We start from the raw sequence: 19,581 nt of genomic DNA, 5'->3' as shown, positions 1-19,581 counted from the left end.
TTCAGCCCCTCTGTTTCAGCCCCTCTGTATCAGCCCCTCTGGTTCAGCTCCTCTGTTTCTCGCCCTCTGTTTCTCGCCCTCTGTTTCAGCCCCTCTGTTTCAGCCCCTCTGTTTCAGCTCCTCTGTTTCTCGCCCTCTGTTTCAGCCCCTCTGTTTCTCGCCCTCAGTTTCAGCCCCTCTGTTTCAGCCCCTCTGTATCAGCCCCTCTGTTTCAGCCCCTCTGTTTCTCGCCCTCTGTTTTTCGCCCTCTGTTTCAGCCCCTCTGTTTCAGCCCCTCTGTTTCAGCCCCTCTGTTTCAGCCCCTCTGTTTCTCGCCGTCTGTTTCTCGCCCGCTGTTGCTCGCCCTCTGTTTCTCGCTCTCTGTTTCTCGCCCTCTTTTTCAGCCCCTCTGTTTCTCGTCCACTGTTTCAGCCCCTCTGTTTCAGCCCCTCTGTTTCAGCCCCTCTGTTTCTCGCCCTCTGTTTCTTGCCCACGGTTTCAGCCCCTCTGTTTCTCGCCCTCTGTTTCAGCCCCTCTGTTTCTCGCCCTCTGTTTCAGCCCCTCTGTTTCAGCCCCTCTGTTTCAGCCCCTCTGTTTCAGCCCTTCTGTTTCTGGCCCTCTGTTTCAGCCCCTCTGTTTCTCGCCCTCTGTGTCAGCCCCTCTGTTTCTCGCCCTCTGTTTCAGACCCGCTGTTTCAGCCCCTCAGTATCAGCCCCTCTGTTTCAGCCCATCTGTTTCTCACCCTCTGTTTCTCGCCCTCTGTTTCTCGCCCTCTGTTTCTCGCCCACTGTTTCAGCCCCTCTGTTTCAGCCCCTCTGTTTCAGCCCCTCTGTTTCAGCCCCTCTGTTTCATGCCCTCTGTTTCTCGCCCTCAGTTTCTCGCACTCTGTTTCTCGCCCTCTGTTTCTCGCTCTCTGTTTCTCGCCCTCTGTTTCAGCCCCTCTGTTTCTCGCCCACTGTTTCAGCCCCTCTGTTTCTAGCCATCTGTTTCAGCCCCTCTGTTTCAGCCCCTCTGTTTCAGCCCCTCTGTTTCAGCACCTCTGTTTCTCGCCCTTTGTTTCTCACCCTCTGTTTCAGCCCCTCTGTTTCTCGCCCTCTGTTTCAGCCCCTCTGTTTCTCGCCCTCTGTTTCAGCCCCTCTGTTTCAGCCCCTCTGTTTCTCGCCCTCTGTTTCAGCCCCTCTGTTTCAGCACCTCTGTATCAGCCCCTTTGGTCCAGCCCCTCTGTTTCAGCCCCTCTGTATCAGCCCCTCTGGTTCAGCCCCTCTGTTTCTCGCCCTCTGTTTCTCGCCCTCTGTTTCAGCCCCTCTGTTTCTCGCCCTCTGTTTCAGTCCCTCTGTTTCAGCCCCTCTGTATCAGCCCCTCTGGTTCAGCTCCTCTGTTTCTCGCCCTCTGTTTCTCGCCCTCTGTTTCAGCCCCTCTGTTTCAGCCCCTCTGTTTCAGCTCCTCTGTTTCTCGCCCTCTGTTTCAGCCCCTCTGTTTCTCGCCCACTGTTTCAGCCCCTCTGTTTCAGCCCCTCTGTTTCAGCCCCTCTGTTTCAGCCCTTCTGTTTCAGCCCCTCTGTTTCAGCCCCTCTGTTTCAGCTCCTCTGTTTCAGCCCCTCTGTTTCAGCCCCTCTGTTTCAGCCCCTCTGTTTCTCGCCCTCTGTTTCTCGCCCTCTGTTTCCCGCCCTCTGTTTCTCGCCCTCTGTTTCAGCCCCTCTGTTTCAGCCCCTCTGTTTCAGCCCCTCTGTTTCTCGCCCTCTGTTTCAGCCCCTCTGTTTCAGCCCCTCTGTTTCAGCCCCTCTGTTTCAGCCCTTCTGTTTCAGGCCCACTGTTTCTCGCCCTCTGTTTCAGCCCCTCTGTTTCAGCCCCTCTGTTTCAGCCCCTCTGTTTCAGCCCCTCTGTTTCTCGCCCTTTGTTTCTCGCCCTCTGTTTCAGCCCCTCTGTTTCTCGCCCTCTGTTTCAGCACCTCTGTTTCTCGCCCTCTGTTTCAGCCCCTCTGTTTCATCCCCTCTGTTTCTCGCCCTCTGTTTCAGCCCCTCTGTTTCAGCCCCTCTGTATCAGCCCCTCTGTTTCAGCCCCTCTGTTTCTCGCCCTCTGTTTCTCGCCCTCTGTTTCAGCCCCTCTGTTTCAGCCCCTCTGTTTCAGCCCCTCTGTTTCAGCCCCTCTGTTTCAGCCCCTCTGTTTCAGCCCCTCTGATTCTCGCCCTCTGTTTCTCGCCCTCTGTTTCTCGCCCTCTGTTTCTCGCTCTCTGTTTCTCGCCCTCTGTTTCAGCCCCTCTGTTTCTCGCCCACTGTTTCAGCCCCTCTGTTTCTCGCCATCTGTTTCAGCCCCTCTGTTTCAGCCCCTCTGTTTCTCGCCCTCTGTTTCACCCCCTCTGTTTCAGCCCCTCTGTTTCAGCCCCTCTTTTTCAGCCCCACTGTTTCTCGCCCTCTGTTTCTCGCCCTCTGTTTCTCGCTCTCTGTTTCTCGCCCTCTGTTTCTCGCCCTCTGTTTCAGCCCCTCTGTTTTAACCCCTCTGTTTCAGAAACTCTGTTTCTCGCCCTCTGTTTCTCGCCCACTGTTTCTCGCCCTCTGTTTCAGCCCCTCTGTATCAGCCCCTCTGTTTCAGCCCCTCTTTTTCAGCCCCTCTCTTTCTCGCACCCTGTTTCTCGCCCTCTGTTTCTCGCTCTCTGTTTCTCGCCCTCTGTTTCTCGCCCTCTGTTTCAGCCCCTCTGTTTCAGCCCCTCTGTTAGAGCCCCTCTGTTTCTTGCCCTCTGTTTCTCGCCCTCTGTTTCTCGCCCTCGGTTTCAGCCCCTCTGTTTCAGCCCCTTTGTTTCAGCCCCTCTGTTTCAGCCCCTCTGTTTCACGCCCTCTGTTTCAGCCCCTCTGTTTCAGCCCCTCTGTTTCAGCCCCTCTGTTTCAGCCCCTCTGTTTCTCGCCCTCTGTTTCTCGCTCTCTGTTTCAGCCCCTCTGTTTCAGCCCCTCTGTTTCAGACCCTCTGTTTCTCGCCCTCGGTTTCTCGCCCTCTGTTTCAGCCTCTCTGTTTTAGCCCCTCTGTTTCTCGCCCTCTGTTTCAGCCCCTCTGTTTCAGCCCCTCTGTTTCTCGCCCTCTGTTTCAGCCCCACTGTTTCAGCCCCTCTGTATCAGCCCCTCTGTTTCAGCCCCTCTGTTTCTCGCCTTCTGTTTCTCGCCCTCTGTTACAGCCCCTCTGTTTCAGCCCCTCTGTTTCAGCTCCTCTGTTTCAGCCCCTCTCTTTCAACCCCAATGTTTCTCGCCCTCTGTTTCTCGCCCTCTGTTTCTCGCCCTCTGTTCCTCGCTCTCTGTTTCTCGCCCTCTGTTTCAGCCCCTCTGTTTCTCGCACACGGTTTCAGCCCCTCTGTTTCTCGCCATCTGTTTCAGCCCCTCTGTTTCAGCCCCTCTGTTTCTCGGCTCTGTTTCAGCCCCTCTGTTTCAGCCCCTCTGTTTCTCGCCCTCAGTTTCAGCCCCTCTGTTTCAGCCCCTCTGTTTCTCTCCCTCTGTTTCAGCCCCTCTGTTTCAGCCCCTCTGTATCAGCCCCGCTGTTTCAGCCCCTCTGTTTCTCACCCTCTGTTTCTCGCCCTCTGTTTCAGCCCCTCTGTTTCATCCCCTCTGTTTCAGCCCCTCTGTTTCAGCCCCTCTGTTTCAGCCCCTCTGTTTCTCGCCCTCTGTTTCTCGCCCTCTGTTTCTCGCTCTCTGTTTCTCGCCCTCTGTTTCTCGCCCTCGGTTTCAGCCCCTCTGTTTCAGCCCCTCTGTTTCAGCCACTCTGTTTCAGCCCCTCTGTTTCTCGCCCTCTGTTTCAGCCCCTCTGTTTCTCGCCCTCTGTTTCAGCCCCTCTGTTTCAGCCCCTCTGTATCAGCCCCTCTGTTTCAGCCCCTCTGTTTCTCGCCCTCTGTTTCTCGCCCTCTGTTTCTCGCTCTCTGTTTCTCGCCCTCTGTTTCTCGCCCTCTGTTTCAGCCCCTCTGTTTCAGCCCCTCTGTTTCAGCCCCGCTGTTTCTCGCCCTCTGTTTCTCGCCCACTGTTTCTCGCCCTCTGTTTCAGCCCCTCTGTTTCAGCCACTCTGTTTCAGCCCCTCTGTTTCTCGCCATTTGTTTCAGCCCCTCTGTTTCAGCCCCTCTGTTTCTCGCCCTCTGTTTCAGCCCATCTGTTTCAGCCCCTCTGTATCAGCCCCTCTGTTTCAGCCCCTCTGTTTCAGCCCCTCTGTTTCTCGCCCTCTGTTCCTCGCCCTCTGTTTCTCGCTCTCTGTTTCTCGCCCTCTGTTTCTCGCTCTCTGTTTCAGCCCCTCTGTTTCAGCCCCTCTGTTTCAGCCCCTCTGTTTCTCGCCCTCTGTTTCTCGCCCTCTGTTTCTCGCCCTCTGTTTCAGCCCCTCTGTTTCAGCCCCTTTGTTGCAGCCCCTCTGTTTCAGCCCCTCTGTTTCTCGCCCTCTGTTTCAGCCCCTCTGTTTCAGCCCCTCTGTTTCAGCCCCTCTGATTCAGCCAATCTGTTTCAGCCCCTCTGTTTTCGCCCTCTGTTTCTCGCCCTCTGTTTCTCGCCCTCTGTTTCTCGCCCTCTGTTTCAGCCCCTCTGTTTCTCGCCCTCTGTGTCACGCCCTCTGTTTCAGCCCCTCTGTTTCAGCCCCTCTGTTTCAGCCCCTCTGTTTCTCGCCCTCTGTTTCGGCCCCTCTGTTTCAGCCCCTCTGTTTCTCGCCCTCAGTTTCAGCCCCTCTGTTTCAGCCCCTCTGTATCAGCCCCTCTGTTTCAGCCCCTCTGTTTCTCGCCCTCTGTTTTTCGCCCTCTGTTTCAGCCCCTCTGTTTCAGCCCCTCTGTTTCAGCCCCTCTGTTTCAGCCCCTCTGTTTCTCGCCGTCTGTTTCTCGCCCGCTGTTGCTCGCCCTCTGTTTCTCGCTCTCTGTTTCTCGCCCTCTTTTTCAGCCCCTCTGTTTCTCGTCCACTGTTTCAGCCCCTCTGTTTCAGCCCCTCTGTTTCAGCCCCTCTGTTTCTCGCCCTCTGTTTCTTGCCCAAGGTTTCAGCCCCTCGGTTTCTCGCCCTCTGTTTCAGCCCCTCTGTTTCTCGCCCTCTGTTTCAGCAGCTCTGTTTCAGCCCCTCTGTTTCAGCCCCTCTGTTTCAGCCCTTCTGTTTCAGGCCCTCTGTTTCAGCCCCTCTGTTTCTCGCCCTCTGTGTCAGCCCCTCTGTTTCTCGCCCTCTGTTTCAGACCCGCTGTTTCAGCCCCTCAGTATCAGCCCCTCTGTTTCAGCCCCTCTGTTTCTCACCCTCTGTTTCTCGCCCTCTGTTTCTCGCCCTTTGTTTCTCGCCCACTGTTTCAGCCCCTCTGTTTCAGCCCCTCTGTTTCAGCCCCTCTGTTTCAGCCCCTCTGTTTCATGCCCTCTGTTTCTCGCCCACAGTTTCTCGCCCTCTGTTTCTCGCCCTCTGTTTCTCGCTCTCTGTTTCTCGCCCTCTGTTTCAGCCCCTCTGTTTCTCGCCCACTGTTTCAGCCCCTCTGTTTCTCGCCATCTGTTTCAGCCCCTCTGTTTCAGCCCCTCTGTTTCAGCCCCTCTGTTTCAGCACCTCTGATTCTCGCCCTTTGTTTCTCACCCTCTGTTTCAGCCCCTCTGTTTCTCGCCCTCTTTTTCAGCCCCTCTGTTTCTCGCCCTCTGTTTCAGCCCCTCTGTTTCAGCCCCTCTGTTTCTCGCCCTCTGTTTCAGCCCCTCTGTTTCAGCCCCTCTGTATCATCCCCTCTGGTTCAGCCCCTCTGTTTCTCGCCCTCTGTTTCTCGCCCTCTGTTTCAGCCCCTCTGTTTCTCGCCCTCTGTTTCAGCCCCTCTGTTTCAGCACCTCTGTATCAGCCCCTCTGGTTCAGCCCCTCTGTTTCAGCCCCTCTGTATCAGCCCCTCTGGTTCAGCCCCTCTGTTTCTCGCACTCTGTTTCTCGCCCTCTGTTTCAGCCCCTCTGTTTCTCGCCCTCTGTTTCAGCCCCTCTGTTTCAGCCCCTCTGTATCAGCCCCTCTGGTTCAGCTCCTCTGTTTCTCGCCCTCTGTTTCTCGCCCTCTGTTTCAGACCCTCTGTTTCAGCCCCTCTGTTTCAGCTCCTCTGTTTCTCGCCCTCTGTTTCAGCCCCTCTGTTTCTCGCCCTCAGTTTCAGCCCCTCTGTTTCAGCCCCTCTGTATCAGCCCCTCTGTTTCAGCCCCTCTGTTTCTCGCCCTCTGTTTTTCGCCCTCTGTTTCAGCCCCTCTGTTTCAGCCCCTCTGTTTCAGCCCCTCTGTTTCAGCCCCTCTGTTTCTCGCCGTCTGTTTCTCGCCCGCTGTTGCTCGCCCTCTGTTTCTCGCTCTCTGTTTCTCGCCCTCTTTTTCAGCCCCTCTGTTTCTCGTCCACTGTTTCAGCCCCTCTGTTTCAGCCCCTCTGTTTCAGCCCCTCTGTTTCTCGCCCTCTGTTAATTGCCCACGGTTTCAGCCCCTCTGTTTCTCGCCCTCTGTTTCAGCCCCTCTGTTTCTCGCCCTCTGTTTCAGCCCCTCTGTTTCAGCCCCTCTGTTTCAGCCCCTCTGTTTCAGCCCTTCTGTTTCTGGCCCTCTGTTTCAGCCCCTCTGTTTCTCGCCCTCTGTGTCAGCCCCTCTGTTTCTCGCCCTCTGTTTCAGACCCGCTGTTTCAGCCCCTCAGTATCAGCCCCTCTGTTTCAGACCCTCTGTTTCTCACCCTCTGTTTCTCGCCCTCTGTTTCTCGCCCTCTGTTTCTCGCCCACTGTTTCAGCCCCTCTGTTTCAGCCCCTCTGTTTCAGCCCCTCTGTTTCAGCCCCTCTGTTTCATGCCCTCTGTTTCTCGCCCTCAGTTTCTCGCACTCTGTTTCTCGCCCTCTGTTTCTCGCTCTCTGTTTCTCGCCCTCTGTTTCAGCCCCTCTGTTTCTCGCCCACTGTTTCAGCCCCTCTGTTTCTCGCCATCTGTTTCAGCCCCTCTGTTTCAGCCCCTCTGTTTCAGCCCCTCTGTTTCAGCACCTCTGTTTCTCGCCCTTTGTTTCTCACCCTCTGTTTCAGCCCCTCTGTTTCTCGCCCTCTGTTTCAGCCCCTCTGTTTCTCGCCCTCTGTTTCAGCCCCTCTGTTTCAGCCCCTCTGTTTCTCGCCCTCTGTTTCAGCCCCTCTGTTTCAGCCCCTCTGTATCATCCCCTCTGGTTCAGCCCCTCTGTTTCTCGCCCTCTGTTTCTCGCCCTCTGTTTCAGCCCCTCTGTTTCTCGCCCTCTGTTTCAGCCCCTCTGTTTCAGCACCTCTGTATCAGCCCCTCTGGTTCAGCCCCTCTGTTTCAGCCCCTCTGTATCAGCCCCTCTGGTTCAGCCCCCCTGTTTCACGCCCTCTGTTTCTCGCCCTCTGTTTCAGCCCCTCTGTTTCTCGCCCTCTGTTTCAGCCCCTCTGTTTCAGCCCCTCTGTATCAGCCCCTCTGGTTCAGCTCCTCTGTTTCTCGCCCTCTGTTTCTCGCCCTCTGTTTCAGCCCCTCTGTTTCAGCCCCTCTGTTTCAGCTCCTCTGTTTCTCGCCCTCTGTTTCAGCCCCTCTGTTTCTTGCCCACTGTTTCAGCCCCTCTGTTTCATCCCCTCTGTTTCAGCACCTCTGTTTCAGCCCTTCTGTTTCAGCCCCTCTGTTTCAGCCCCTCTGTTTCAGCTCCTCTGTTTCAGCCCCTCTGTTTCAGCCCCTCTGTTTCAGCCCATCTGTTTCTCGCCCTCTGTTTCTCGCCCTCTGTTTCCCGCCCTCTGTTTCTCGCCCTCTGTTTCAGCCCCTCTGTTTCAGCCCCTCTGTTTCAGCCCCTCTGTTTCTCGCCCTCTGTTTCAGCCCCTCTGTTTCAGCCCCTCTGTTTCAGCCCCTCTGTTTCAGCCCCTCTGTTTCAGCCCCTCTGTTTCAGCCCCTCTGTTTCTCGCCCTTTGTTTCTCGCCCTCTGTTTCAGCCCCTCTGTTTCTCGCCCTCTGTTTCAGCCCCTCTGTTTCTCGCCCTCTGTTTCAGCCCCTCTGTTTCATCCCCTCTGTTTCTCGCCCTCTGTTTCAGCCCCTCTGTTTCAGCCCCTCTGTATCAGCCCCTCTGTTTCAGCCCCTCTGTTTCTCGCCCTCTGTTTCTCGCCCTCTGTTTCAGCCCCTCTGTTTCAGCCCCTCTGTTTCAGCCCCTCTGTTTCAGCCCCTCTGTTTCAGCCCCTCTGATTCTCGCCCTCTGTTTCTCGCCCTCTGTTTCTCGCCCTCTGTTTCTCGCTCTCTGTTTCTCGCCCTCTGTTTCAGCCCCTCTGTTTCTCGCCCACTGTTTCAGCCCCTCTGTTTCTCGCCATCTGTTTCAGCCCCTCTGTTTCAGCCCCTCTGTTTCTCGCCCTCTGTTTCACCCCCTCTGTTTCAGCCCCTCTGTTTCAGCCCCTCTTTTTCAGCCCCACTGTTTCTCGCCCTCTGTTTCTCGCCCTCTGTTTCTCGCTCTCTGTTTCTCGCCCTCTGTTTCTCGCCCTCTGTTTCAGCCCCTCTGTTTCAGCCCCTCTGTTTCAGAAACTCTGTTTCTCGCCCTCTGTTTCTCGCCCACTGTTTCTCGCCCTCTGTTTCAGCCCCTCTGTATCAGCCCCTCTGTTTCAGCCCCTCTTTTTCAGCCCCTCTCTTTCTCGCACCCTGTTTCTCGCCCTCAGTTTCTCGCTCTCTGTTTCTCGCCCTCTGTTTCTCGCCCTCTGTTTCAGCCCCTCTGTTTCAGCCCCTCTGTTAGAGCCCCTCTGTTTCTTGCCCTCTGTTTCTCGCCCTCTGTTTCTCGCCCTCGGTTTCAGCCCCTCTGTTTCAGCCCCTTTGTTTCAGCCCCTCTGTTTCAGCCCCTCTGTTTCACGCCCTCTGTTTCAGCCCCTCTGTTTCAGCCCCTCTGTTTCAGCCCCTCTGTTTCAGCCCCTCTGTTTCAGCCCCTCTGTTTCTCGCCCTCTGTTTCTCGCTCTCTGTTTCAGCCCCTCTGTTTCAGCCCCTCTGTTTCAGACCCTCTGTTTCTCGCCCTCGGTTTCTCGCCCTCTGTTTCAGCCTCTCTGTTTTAGCCCCTCTGTTTCTCGCCCTCTGTTTCAGCCCCTCTGTTTCAGCCCCTCTGTTTCTCGCCCTCTGTTTCAGCCCCACTGTTTCAGCCCCTCTGTATCAGCCCCTCTGTTTCAGCCCCTCTGTTTCTCGCCTTCTGTTTCTCGCCCTCTGTTACAGCCCCTCTGTTTCAGCCCCTCTGTTTCAGCTCCTCTGTTTCAGCCCCTCTCTTTCAGACCCAATGTTTCTCGCCCTCTGTTTCTCGCCCTCTGTTTCTCGCCCTCTGTTCCTCGCTCTCTGTTTCTCGCCCTCTGTTTCAGCCCCTCTGTTTCTCGCACACTGTTTCAGCCCCTCTGTTTCTCGCCATCTGTTTCAGCCCCTCTGTTTCAGCCCCTCTGTTTCTCGGCTCTGTTTCAGCCCCTCTGTTTCAGCCCCTCTGTTTCAGCACCTCTGTTTCTCGCCCTTTGTTTCTCGCCCTCTGTTTCAGCCCCTCTGTTTCTCGCCCTCTGTTTCAGCCCCTCTGTTTCTCGCCCTCTGTTTCAACCCCTCTGTTTCAGTCCCTCTGTTTCAGCCCCTCTGTTTCAGCCCCTCTGTTTCAGCCCCTCTGTTTCACGCCCTCTGTTTCAGCCCCTCTGTTTCAGCCCCTCTGTTTCTCGCCCTCTGTTTCAGCCCCTCTGTTTCAGCCCCTCTGTATCAGCCCCTCTGTTTCAGCCCCTCTGTTTCTCACCCACTGTTTCTCGCCCTCTGTTTCAGCCCCTCTGTTTCATCCCCTCTGTTTCAGCCCCTCTGTTTCAGCCCCTCTGTTTCAGCCCCTCTGTTTCTCGCCCTCTGTTTCTCACCCTCTGTTTCTCGCTCTCTGATTCTCGCCCTCTGTTTCTCGCCCTCGGATTCAGCCCCTCTGTTTCAGCCCCTCTGTTTCAGCCACTCTGTTTCAGCCCCTCTGTTTCTCGCCCTCTGTTTCAGCCCCTCTGTTTCTCGCCCTCTGTTTCAGCCCCTCTGTTTCAGCCCCTCTGTATCAGCCCCTCTGTTTCAGCCCCTCTGTTTCAGCCCTTCTGTTTCTCGCCCTCTGTTTCTCGCCCTCTGTTTCTCGCCCTCTGTTTCAGCCCCTCTGTTTCAGCCCCTTTGTTGCAGCCCCTCTGTTTCAGCCCCTCTGTTTCTCGCCCTCTGTTTCAGCCCCTCTGTTTCAGCCCCTCTGTTTCAGCCCCTCTGTTTCAGCCCCTCTGTTTTCGCCCTCCGTTTCTCGCCCTCTGTTTCTCGCCCACTGTTTCTCGCCCTCTGTTTCAGCCCCTCTGTTTCAGTCCCTCTGTTTCAGCCGGTCTGTTTCTCGCCCTCTGTTTCTCGCCCTCTGTTTAGGCCCCTCTGTTTCAGCCCCTCTGTTTCAGCCCCTCTGTTTCTCGCCCTCTGTTTCAGCCCCTCTGTTTCAGCCCCTCTGTTTCTCGCCCTCTGTTTCAGCCCCTCTGTTTCAGCCCCTCTGTATCAGCCCCTCTGTTTCAGCCCCTCTGTTTCTCGCCCACTGTTTCTCGCCCACTGTTTCAGCCCCTCTGTTTCAGCCCCTCTGTTTCAGCCCATCTGTTTCAGCCCCTCTGTTTCAGCCCCTCTGTTTCAGCCCCTCTGTTTCAGCCCCTCTGTTTCTCGCCCTCTGTTTCTCGCTCTCTGTTTCTCGCCCTCTGTTTCAGCCCCTCTGTTTCTCGCCCACTGTTTCAGCCCCTCTGTTTCTCGCCATCTGTTTCAGCCCCTCTGTTTCAGCCCCTCTGTTTCTCGCCCTCTGTTTCAGCCCCTCTGTTTCAGCCCCTCTGTTTCAGCCCCTCTGTTTCAGCACCTCTGTTTCTCGCCCTTTGTTTCTCGCCCTCTGTTTCAGCCACTCTGTTTCTCGCCCTCTGTTTCAGCCCCTCTGTTTCTCGCCCTCTGTATCAGCCCCTCTGTTTCAGTCCCTCTGTTTCAGCCCCTCTGTTTCAGCCCCTCTGTTTCAGCCCCTCTGTTTCACGCCCTCTGTTTCAGCCCCTCTGTTTCAGCCCCTCTGTTTCTCGCCCTCTGTTTCAGCCCCTCTGTTTCAGCCCCTCTGTATCAGCCCCTCTGTTTCAGCCCCTCTTTTTCTCGCCCTCTGTTTCTCGCCCTCTGTTTCAGCCCCTCTGTTTCAGCCCCTCTGTTTCAGCCCCTCTGTTTCAGCCCCTCTGTTTCAGCCCCTCTGTTTCTCGCCCTCTGTTTCTCGCCCTCTGTTTCTCGCTCTCTGTTTCTCGCCCTCTGTTTCTCGCCGTCTGTTTCAGCCCCTCTGTTTCAGCCCCTCTGTTTCAGCCCCTCTGTATCAGCCCCTCTGTTTCTCGCCCTCTGTTTCAGCCCCTCTGTTTCTCGCCCTCTGTTTCAGCCCCTCTGTTTCAGCCCCTCTGTATCAGCCCCTCTGTTTCAGCCCCTCTGTTTCTCGCCCTCTGTTTCTCGCCGTCTGTTTCTCGCTCTCTGTTTCTCGCACTCTGTTTCTCGCCCTCTGTTTCAGCCCCTCTGTTTCAGCCCCTCTGTTTCAGCCCCGCTGTTTCTCGCCCTCTGTTTCTCGCCCACTGTTTCTCGCCCTCTGTTTCAGCCCCTCTGTTTCAGCCCCTCTGTTTCAGCCCCTCTGTTTCAGCCCCTCTGTCTCTTTCGTCTGTTTCTCGCCCTCTATTTCTCGCCCTCAGTTTCAGCCCCTCTGTTTCAGCCCCTCTGTTTCAGCCCCTCTGTTTCTCGCCCTCTGTTTCTCGCCCTCTGTTTCTCGCCCTCTGTTTCAGCCCCTCAGTTTCAGCCCCTTTGTTTCAGCCCCTCTGTTTCACGCCCTCTGTTTCTCGCCCTCTGTTTCTCGCTCTCTGTTTCTCGCCCTCTGTTTCTCGCTCTCTGTTTCAGCCCCTCTGTTTGAGCCCCTCTGTTTCAGCCCCTCTGTTTCTCGCCCTCTGTTTCTCGCCCTCTGTTTCTCGCCCTCTGTTTCAGCCCCTCTGTTTCAGCCCCTTTGTTGCAGCCCCTCTGTTTCAGCCCCTCTGTTTCTCGCCCTCTGTTTCAGCCCCTCTGTTTCAGCCCCTCTGTTTCAGCCCCTCTGTTTCAGCCCCTCTGTTTCAGTCCCTCTGTTTTCGCCCTCTGGTTCTCGCCCTCTGTTTCTCGCCCTCTGTTTCTCGCCCACTGTTTCAGCCCCTCTGTTTCAGTCCCTCTGTTTCAGCCCCTCTGTTTCTCGCCCTCTGTGTCTCGCCCTCTGTTTCAGCCCCTCTGTTTCAGCCCCTCTGTTTCAGCCCCTCTGTTTCTCGCCCTCTGTTTCGGCCCCTCTGTTTCAGCCCCTCTGTTTCTCGGCCTCTGTTTCAGCCCCTCTGTTTCAGCCCCTCTGTATCTGCCCCTCTGTTTCAGCCCCTCTGTTTCTCGCCCTCTGTTTTTCGCCCTCTGTTTCAGCCCCTCTGTTTCAGCCCCTCTGTTTCAGCCCCTCTGTTTCAGCCCCTCTGTTTCTCGCCGTCTGTTTCTCGCCCGCTGTTGCTCGCCCTCTGTTTCTCGCTCTCTGTTTCTCGCCCTCTTTTTCAGCCCCTCTGTTTCTCGTCCACTGTTTCAGCCCCTCTGTTTCAGCCCCTCTGTTTCAGCCCCTCTGTTTCTCGCCCTCTGTTTCTTGCCCACGGTTTCAGCCCCTCTGTTTCTCGCCCTCTGTTTCAGCCCCTCTGTTTCTCGCCCTCTGTTTCAGCCGCTCTGTTTCAGCCCTTCTGTTTCAGGCCCTCTGTTTCAACCACTCTGTTTCTCGCCCTATGTGTCAGCCCCTCTGTTTCTCGCCCTCTGTTTCAGACCCGCAGTTTCAGCCCCTCAGTATCAGCCCCTCTGTTTCAGCCCCTCTGTTTCTCACCCTCTGTTTCTCGCCCTCTGTTTCTCGCCCTCTTTTTCTCGCCCACTGTTTCAGCCCCTCTGTTTCAGCCCCTCTGTTTCAGCCCCTCTGTTTCAGCCCCTCTGTTTCAGCCCCTCTGTTTCTCGCCCTCAGTTTCTCGCCCTCTGTTTCTCGCCCTCTGTTTCTCGCTCTCTGTTTCTCGCCCTCTGTTTCAGCCCCTCTGTTTCTCGCCCACTGTTTCAGCCCCTCTGTTTCTCGCCATCTGTTTCAGCCCCTCTGTTTCAGCCCCTCTGTTTCTCGCCCTCTGTTTCAGACCCTCTGTTTCAGCCCCTCTGTTTCAGCCCCTCTGTTTCAGCCCCTCTGTTTCAGCACCTCTGTTTCTCGCCCTTTGTTTCTCACCCACTGTTTCAGCCCCTCTGTTTCTCGCCCTCTGTTTCAGCCCCTCTGTTTCTCGCCCTCTGTTTCAGCCCCTCTGTTTCAGCCCCTCTGTTTCTCGCCCTCTGTTTCAGCCCCTCTGTTTCAGCCCCTCTGTATCAGCCCCTCTGGTTCAGCCCCTCTGTTTCTCGCCCTCTGTTTCTCGCCCTCTGTTTCAGCCCCTCTGTTTCTCGCCCTCTGTTTCAGCCCCTCTGTTTCAGCCCCTCTGTATCAGCCCCTCTGGTTCAGCACCTCTGTTTCAGCCCCTCTGTATCAGCCCCTCTGGTTCAGCCCCTCTGTTTCTCGCCCTCTGTTTCTCGCCCTCTGTTTCAGCCCCTCTGTTTCTCGCCCTCTGTTTCAGCCCCTCTGTTTCAGCCCCTCTGTATCAGCCCCTCTGGTTCAGCTCCTCTGTTTCTCGCCCTCTGTTTCAGCCCCTCTGTTTCAGTCCCTCTGTTTCAGCCCCTCTGTTTCTCGCCCTCTGTGTCTCGCCCTCTGTTTCAGCCCCTCTGTTTCAGCCCCTCTGTTTCAGCCCCTCTGTTTCTCGCCCTCTGTTTCGGCCCCTCTGTTTCAGCCCCTCTGTTTCTCGGCCTCTGTTTCAGCCCCTCTGTTTCAGCCCCTCTGTATCTGCCCCTCTGTTTCAGCCCCTCTGTTTCTCGCCCTCTGTTTTTCGCCCTCTGTTTCAGCCCCTCTGTTTCAGCCCCTCTGTTTCAGCCCCTCTGTTTCAGCCCCTCTGTTTCTCGCCGTCTGTTTCTCGCCCGCTGTTGCTCGCCCTCTGTTTCTCGCTCTCTGTTTCTCGCCCTCTTTTTCAGCCCCTCTGTTTCTCGTCCACTGTTTCAGCCCCTCTGTTTCAGCCCCTCTGTTTCAGCCCCTCTGTTTCTCGCCCTCTGTTTCTTGCCCACGGTTTCAGCCCCTCTGTTTCTCGCCCTCTGTTTCAGCCCCTCTGTTTCTCGCCCTCTGTTTCAGCCGCTCTGTTTCAGCCCTTCTGTTTCAGGCCCTCTGTTTCAGCCCCTCTGTTTCTCGCCCTATGTGTCAGCCCCTCTGTTTCTCGCCCTCTGTTTCAGACCCGCTGTTTCAGCCCCTCAGTATCAGCCCCTCTGTTTCAGCCCCTCTGTTTCTCACCCTCTGTTTCTCGCCCTCTGTTTCTCGCCCTCTTTTTCTCGCCCACTGTTTCAGCCCCTCTGTTTCAGCCCCTCTGTTTCAGCCCCTCTGTTTCAGCCCCTCTGTTTCAGCCCCTCTGTTTCTCGCCCTCAGTTTCTCGCCCTCTGTTTCTCGCCCTCTGTTTCTCGCTCTCTGTTTCTCGCCCTCTGTTTCAGGCCCCTCTGTTTCTCGCCCACTGTTTCAGCCCCTCTGTTTCTCGCCATCTGTTTCAGCCCCTCTGTTTCAGCCCCTCTGTTTCTCGCCCTCTGTTTCAGACCCTCTGTTTCAGCCCCTCTGTTTCAGCCCCTCTGTTTCAGCCCCTCTGTTTCAGCACCTCTGTTTCTCGCCCATTGTTTCTCACCCTCTGTTTCAGCCCCTCTGTTTCTCGCCCTCTGTTTCAGCCCCTCTGTTTCTCGCCCTCTGTTTCAGCCCCTCTGTTTCATCCCCTCTGTTTCTCGCCCTCTGTTTCAGCCCCTCTGTTTCAGCCCCTCTGTATCAGCCCCTCTGTTTCAGCCCCTCTGTTTCTCGCCCTCTGTTTCTCGCCCTCTGTTTCAGCCCCTCTGTTTCTCGCCCTCTGTTTCAGCCCCTCTGTTTCAGCCCCTCTGTATCAGCCCCTCTGGTTCAGCACCTCTGTTTCAGCCCCTCTGTATCAGCCCCTCTGGTTCAGCCCCTCTGTTTCTCGCCCTCTGTTTCTCGCCCTCTGTTTCAGCCCCTCTGTTTCTCGCCCTCTGTTTCAGCCCCTCTGTTTCAGCCCCTCTGTATCAGCCCCTCTGGTTCAGCTCCTCTGTTTCTCGCCCTCTGTTTCTCGCCCTCTGTTTCAGCCCCTCTGTTTCAGTCCCTCTGTTTCAGCCCCTCTGTTTCTCGCCCTCTGTTTCAGCCCCTCTGTTTCTCGCCCACTGTTTCAGCCCCTCTGTTTCAGCCCCTCTGTTTCAGCCCCTCTGTTTCAGCCCCTCTGTTTCAGCCCTTCTGTTTCAGCCCCTCTGTTTCAGCCCATCTGTTTCAGCTCCTCTGTTTCAGCCCCTCTGTTTCAGCCCCTCTGTTTCAGCCCCTCTGTTTCTCGCCCTCTGTTTCTCGCCCTCTGTTTCCCGCCCTCTGTTTCTCGCCCTCTGTTTCAGCCCCTCTGTTTCAGCCCCTCTGTTTCAGCCCCTCTGTTTCTCGCCCTCTGTTTCAGCCCCTCTGTTTCAGCCCCTCTGTTTCAGCCCCTCTGTTTCAGCCCTTCTGTTTCAGGCCCACTGTTTCTCGCCCTCTGTTTCAGCCACTCTGTTTCAGCCCCTCTGTTTCAGCCCCTCTGTTTCAGCCCCTCTGTTTCTCGCCCTTTGTTGCTCGCCCTCTGTTTCAGCCCCTCTGTTTCTCGCCCTCTGTTTCAGCCCCTCTGTTTCTCGCCCTCTGTTTCAGCCCCTCTGTTTCATCCCCTCTGTTTCTCGCCCTCTGTTTGAGCCCCTCTGTTTCAGCCCCTCTGTATCAGCCCCTCTGTTTCAGCCCCTCTGTTTCTCGCCCTCTGTTTCTCGCCCTCTGTTTCAGCCCCTCTGTTTCAGCCCCTCTGTTTCAGCCCCTCTGTTTCAGCCCCTCTGATTCTCGCCCTCTGTTTCTCGCCCTCTGTTTCTCGCCCTCTGTTTCTCGCTCTCTGTTTCTCGCCCTCTGTTTCAGCCCCTCTGTTTCTCGCCCACTGTTTCAGCCCCTCTGTTTCTCGCCATCTGTTTCAGCCCCTCTGTTTCAGCCCCTCTGTTTCTCGCCCTCTGTTTCACCCCCTCTGTTTCAGCCCCTCTGTTTCAGCCCCTCTTTTTCAGCCCCACTGTTTCTCGCACTCTGTTTCTCGCCCTCTGTTTCTCGCTCTCTGTTTCTCGCCCTCTGTTTCTCGCCCTCTGTTTTAGCCCCACTGTTTCAGCCCCTCTGTTCCAGAAACTCTGTTTCTCGCCCTCTGTTTCTCGCCCACTGTTTCTCGCCCTCTGTTTCAGCCCCTCTGTTTCAGCCCCTCTGTTTCAGCCCCTCTTTTTCAGCCCCTCTCTTTCTCGCACCCTGTTTCTCGCCCTCTGTTTCTCGCTCTCTGTTTCTCGCCCTCTGTTTCTCGCCCTCTGTTTCAGCCCCTCTGTTTCAGCCCCTCTGTTAGAGCCCCTCTGTTTCTTGCCCTGTTTCTCGCCCTCTGTTTCTCGCCCTCGGTTTCAGCCCCTCTGTTTCAGCCCCTTTGTTTCAGCCCCTCTGTTTCAGCCCCTCTGTTTCACGCCCTCTGTTTCAGCCCCTCTGTTTCAGTCCCTCTGTTTCAGCCCCTCTGTTTCAGCCCCTCTGTTTCAGCCCCTCTGTTTCTCGCCCTCTGTTTCTCGCTCTCTGTTTCAGCCCCTCTGTTTCAGCCCCTCTGTTTCAGACCCTCTGTTTCTCGCCCTCGGTTTCTCGCCCTCTGTTTCAGCCCCTCTGTTTTAGCCCCTCTGTTTCTCGCCCTCTGTTTCAGCCCCTCTGTTTCAGCCCCTCTGTTTCTCGCCCTCTGTTTCAGCCCCACTGTTTCAGCCCCTCTGTATCAGCCCCACTGTTCCAGCCCCTCTGTTTCTCGCCTTCTGTTTCTCGCCCTCTGTTACAGCCCCTCTGTTTCAGCCCCTCTGTTTCAGCTCCTCTGTTTCAGCCCCTCTCTTTCAGCCCCAATGTTTCTCGCCCTCTGTTTCTCGCCCTCTGTTTCTCGCCCTCTGTTCCTCGCTCTCTGTTTCTCGCCCTCTGTTTCAGCCCCTCTGTTTCTCGCACACTGTTTCAGCCCCTCTGTTTCTCGCCATCTGTTTCAGCCCCTCTGTTTCAGCCCCTCTGTTTCTCGGCTCTGTTTCAGCCCCTCTGTTTCAGCCCCTCTGTTTCAGCACCTCTGTTTCTCGCCCTTTGTTTCTCGCCCTCTGTTTCAGCCCCTCTGTTTATCGCCCTCTGTTTCAGCCCCTCTGTTTCTCGCCCTCTGTTTCAACCCCTCTGTTTCAGTCCCTCTGTTTCAGCCCCTCTGTTTCAGCCCCTCTGTTTCAGCCCCTCTGTTTCACGCCCTCTGTTTCAGCCCCTCTGTTTCAGCCCCTCTGTTTCTCGCCCTCTGTTTCAGCCCCTCTGTTTCAGCCCCTCTGTATCAGCCCCGCTGTTTCAGCCCGTCTGTTTCTCACCCTCTGTTTCTCGCCCTCTGTTTCAGCCCCTCTGTTTCATCCCCTCTGTTTCAGCCCCTCTGTTTCAGCCCCTCTGTTTCAGCCCCTCTGTTTCTCGCCCTCTGTTTCTCGCCCTCTGTTTCTCGCTCTCTGTTTCTCGCCCTCTGTTTCTCGCCCTCGGTTTCAGCCCCTCTGTTTCAGCCCCTCTGTTTCAGCCACTCTGTTTCAGCCCCTCTGTTTCTCGCCCTCTGTTTCAGCCCCTCTGTTTCTCGCCCTCTGTTTCAGACCCTCTGTTTCAGCCCCTCTGTATCAGTCCCTCTGTTTCAGCCCCTCTGTTTCAGCCCCTCTGTTTCTCGCCCTCTGTTTCTCGCCCTCTGTTTCTCGCCCTCTGTTTCAGCCCCTCTGTTTCAGCCCCTTTGTTGCAGCCCCTCTGTTTCAGCCCTTCTGTTTCTCGCCCTCTGTTTCAGCCCCTCTGTTTCAGCCCCTCTGTTTCAGCCCCTCTGTTTCAGCCCCTCTGTTTCAGCCCCTCTGTTATCGCCCTCCGTTTCTCGCCCTCTGTTTCTCGCCCACTGTTTCTCGCCCTCTGTTTCAGCCCCTCTGTTTCAGTCCCTCTGTTTCAGCCGGTCTGTTTCTCGCCCTCTGTTTCTCGCCCTCTGTTTAGGCCCCTCTGTTTCAGCCCCTCTGTTTCAGCCCCTCTGTTTCTCGCCCTCTGTTTCAGCCCCTCTGTTTCAGCCCCTCTGTTTCTCGCCCTCTGTTTCAGCCCCTCTGTTTCAGCCCCTCTGTATCAGCACCTCTGTTTCAGCCCCTCTGTTTCTCGCCCACTGTTTCTCGCCCACTGTTTCAGCCCCTCTGTTTCAGCCCCTCTGTTTCAGCCCATCTGTTTCAGCCCCTCTGTTTCAGCCCCTCTGTTTCAGCCCCTCTGTTTCAGCCCCTCTGTTTCTCGCCCTCTGTTTCTCGCTCTCTGTTTCTCGCCCTCTGTTTCAGCCCCTCTGTTTCACGCCCACTGTTTCAGCCCCTCTGTTTCTCGCCATCTGTTTCAGCCCCTCTGTTTCAGCCCCTCTGTTTCTCGCCCTCTGTTTCAACCCCTCTGTTTCAGCCCCTCTGTTTCAGCCCCTCTGTTTCAGCACCTCTGTTTCTCGCCCTTTGTTTCTCGCCCTCTGTTTCAGCCACTCTGTTTCTCGCCCTCTGTTTCAGCCCCTCTGTTTCTCGCCCTCTGTATCAGCCCCTCTGTTTCAGTCCCTCTGTGTCAGCCCCTCTGTTTCAGCCCCTCTGTTTCACCCCCTCTGTTTCACGCCCTCTGTTTCAGCCCCTCTGTTTCAGCCCCTCTGTTTCTCGCCCAATGTTTCAGCCCCTCTGTTTCAGCCCCTCTGTATCAGCCCCTCTGTTTCAGCCCCTCTGTTTCTCGCCCTCTGTTTCAGCCCCTCTGTTTCAGCCCCTCTGTTTCAGCCCCTCTGTTTCAGCCCCTCTGTTTCAGCCGCTCTGTTTCTCGCCCTCTGTTTCTCGCCCTCTGTTTCTCGCTCTCTGTTTCTCGCCCTCTGTTTCTCGCCGTCTGTTTCAGCCCCTCTGTTTCAGCCCCTCTGTTTCAGCCCCTCTGTTTCAGCCCCTCTGTTTCAGCCCCTCTGTTATCGCCCTCCGTTTCTCGCCCTCTGTTTCTCGCCCACTGTTTCTCGCCCTCTGTTTCAGCCCCTCTGTTTCAGTCCCTCTGTTTCAGCCGGTCTGTTTCTCGCCCTCTGTTTCTCGCCCTCTGTTTAGGCCCCTCTGTTTCAGCCCCTCTGTTTCAGCCCCTCTGTTTCTCGCCCTCTGTTTCAGCCCCTCTGTTTCAGCCCTTCTGTTTCTCGCCCTCTGTTTCAGCCCCTCTGTTTCAGCCCCTCTGTTTCAGCCCCTCTGTTTCAGCCCCTCTGTTTCAGCCCCTCTGTTATCGCCCTCCGTTTCTCGCCCTCTGTTTCTCGCCCACTGTTTCTCGCCCTCTGTTTCAGCCCCTCTGTTTCAGTCCCTCTGTTTCAGCCGGTCTGTTTCTCGCCCTCTGTTTCTCGCCCTCTGTTTAGGCCCCTCTGTTTCAGCCCCTCTGTTTCAGCCCCTCTGTTTCTCGCCCTCTGTTTCAGCCCCTCTGTTTCAGCCCCTCTGTTTCTCGCCCTCTGTTTCAGCCCCTCTGTTTCAGCCCCTCTGTATCAGCACCTCTGTTTCAGCCCCTCTGTTTCTCGCCCACTGTTTCTCG

This window comes from Stegostoma tigrinum, chromosome 29 (assembly GCF_030684315.1).
Source record: "Stegostoma tigrinum isolate sSteTig4 chromosome 29, sSteTig4.hap1, whole genome shotgun sequence".
NCBI lineage: Eukaryota > Metazoa > Chordata > Chondrichthyes > Orectolobiformes > Stegostomatidae > Stegostoma > Stegostoma tigrinum.
This window is presented reverse-complemented; position numbering follows the sequence as displayed.